This window comes from Schistocerca piceifrons, unplaced genomic scaffold (assembly GCF_021461385.2).
Source record: "Schistocerca piceifrons isolate TAMUIC-IGC-003096 unplaced genomic scaffold, iqSchPice1.1 HiC_scaffold_1340, whole genome shotgun sequence".
NCBI lineage: Eukaryota > Metazoa > Arthropoda > Insecta > Orthoptera > Acrididae > Schistocerca > Schistocerca piceifrons.
Genome location: NW_025727170.1, coordinates 5001 through 7500, shown reverse-complemented (window position 1 = coordinate 7500; position 2500 = coordinate 5001). Strand labels below are relative to the sequence as shown.

Here is a 2500-nt window from a genome sequence, read left to right as displayed (position 1 = left end):
GCCTGTGTCAACTGTCCGCTGATGTCGTACGCGTGAACCACAATCTGTACTGCACATTCGTCCTTATGTACTGAATGATACATCGTGGCACATGTGTGACCGCACAACGACTGCGCCCAAAAACGGCGGACCATACAGTGCAAATATTGTGCACGCAGCTACGTGTCGTCTCCCTATGAGAGCTGGATTGCAGTGTGGTACGCCATAGAGACGTGTGGGAGGAACGGACGCCGTGGATGGCGATCAGCATGAGCTGTCTGTTGATGTATTCGGACCTAGTCGTCTCTCCTCACACACCGTGATGGCATGGTGCACCGCGTTCCATATCTGCGACATGCTACAGAGGCCGGTTGACAGTCGTTCGAGCAATGGACATCGCATACGTACGGGGGCCACCTTCCACGTATTGTCTAGGCGTGCACATTTTGTTGCGTGTATGTGGGCAGACGTAGTGTGGCGTGACACCTGACACAGGCATGCAATAATCGTTGAAGTTGCAAATGGCGATGGACGCCTGCGTTTTCTGGTGAAGTTACGCAAATGAACAAATGGTAACCTGTTGTGGTGCGGTTGTTCTCGCTAGGGGTGAATCGGTGATGGCGACGATAGGTTGAGGTACTAACCGGTTGTTCCAGCGATACCCACCATGCCGACGAAACTGAACGGCATCTGGGTGTGAAGCGATACGCGGCGGTGGCTGGGTGGGACCGTCCCCGGCCGGTGAGGGGGCGCCTCCCGGCGTGCTGGCCGCGCGGTGCGTGGGGCGCACGCGCTACAGCCGGCTGGTGGGGGCGGCCAGTGGCAGGCGCGCCGGCCGACGGACGCGGCAGGCGTCGCAGCTGCGCGCCGGCGCACCCTGCGCGCGGCGCCGTGCGGCCAAAGTAGGTCCTCGCGGGCCCGGTGCGAAGCGCGGTGGACATCTTCAGTGTGCTGGTCCGATTGAGGACTGTGTGCGTTGAGGATGCGCCGCCGCCCGGCGCTCGGCGCCGCGACGCCGTCTGCTGCTCGGTCGCCCCAGCGGTTCTCGCTGGTGGTTTGTATCGCAGCTGTGCGGATGTGTTGGCGCGTGCGCTGTGCTGGGAGAGTTCGCTTCGGCACCCAAGTGGGGCTTTTGTCCTTCTGTGGCGCTGGCGTTGGAGCTGCCGGTCACCGTAGGTGGCGCGTGTTGTCTCCCGCCGGCAATGCCACGACAGCACGCTCCCGGGCCTCTGTCGGCAGCGGCAAGCTCAGTTGGGAGCACGGGTGGTCGCACCGAAAGCGTCTACTCGCCTAACTCCGGGCGATTGCGCCTCTCTCGAACCCGACCAAGTACTTGGGACGGCGCTGCGCGCCGCCGGGACCTGAGAGGGTTTCGAGGTGTATTGTGCAGGGGAGCTCAGCCTCCTCCTGTTTGCAGAATGATTGAGCGGACGCTTGCGTGTTCGCGCGGGCCCCCGGGACACACTCCCGGGCGGCCGGCTGCTCAGCTCTAGTTGACGCAGCTCCCTGGTTGATCCTGCCAGTAGTCATATGCTTGTCTCAAAGATTAAGCCATGCATGTCTCAGTACAAGCCGCATTAAGGTGAAACCGCGAATGGCTCATTAAATCAGTTATGGTTCCTTAGATCGTACCCACGTTACTTGGATAACTGTGGTAATTCTAGAGCTAATACATGCAAACAGAGTCCCGACCAGAGATGGAAGGGACGCTTTTATTAGATCAAAACCAATCGGTCGGCTCGTCCGGTCCGTTTGCCTTGGTGACTCTGAATAACTTTGGGCTGATCGCACGGTCCTCGTACCGGCGACGCATCTTTCAAATGTCTGCCTTATCAACTGTCGATGGTAGGTTCTGCGCCTACCATGGTTGTAACGGGTAACGGGGAATCAGGGTTCGATTCCGGAGAGGGAGCCTGAGAAACGGCTACCACATCCAAGGAAGGCAGCAGGCGCGCAAATTACCCACTCCCGGCACGGGGAGGTAGTGACGAAAAATAACGATACGGGACTCATCCGAGGCCCCGTAATCGGAATGAGTACACTTTAAATCCTTTAACGAGTATCTATTGGAGGGCAAGTCTGGTGCCAGCAGCCGCGGTAATTCCAGCTCCAATAGCGTATATTAAAGTTGTTGCGGTTAAAAAGCTCGTAGTTGGATTTGTGTCCCACGCTGTTGGTTCACCGCCCGTCGGTGTTTAACTGGCATGTATCGTGGGACGTCCTGCCGGTGGGGCGAGCTGAAGGCGTGCGACCGCCTCGTGCGTGCTCGTGCGTCCCGAGGCGGACCCCGTTGAAATCCTACCAGGGTGCTCTTTATTGAGTGTCTCGGTGGGCCGGCACGTTTACTTTGAACAAATTAGAGTGCTTAAAGCAGGCAAGCCCGCCTGAATACTGTGTGCATGGAATAATGGAATAGGACCTCGGTTCTATTTTGTTGGTTTTCGGAACCCGAGGTAATGATTAATAGGGACAGGCGGGGGCATTCGTATTGCGACGTTAGAGGTGAAATTCTTGGATCGTC

At 57.9% G+C, this 2500-nt stretch overlaps 1 non-coding gene across 1 annotated transcript in view; it reads left to right on the top strand.

Moving 5' to 3' along the window:
- Nucleotides 1–1482: 1482 nt before the first annotated feature.
- LOC124732396 overlaps nucleotides 1483–2500 on the top strand; it is a 1912-nt gene continuing 894 nt past the window's right edge. The window contains exon 1 of the ribosomal RNA XR_007008678.1: nucleotides 1483–2500. This exon is cut by the window's right edge and continues 894 nt beyond it. This is a non-coding gene — a ribosomal RNA (small subunit ribosomal RNA).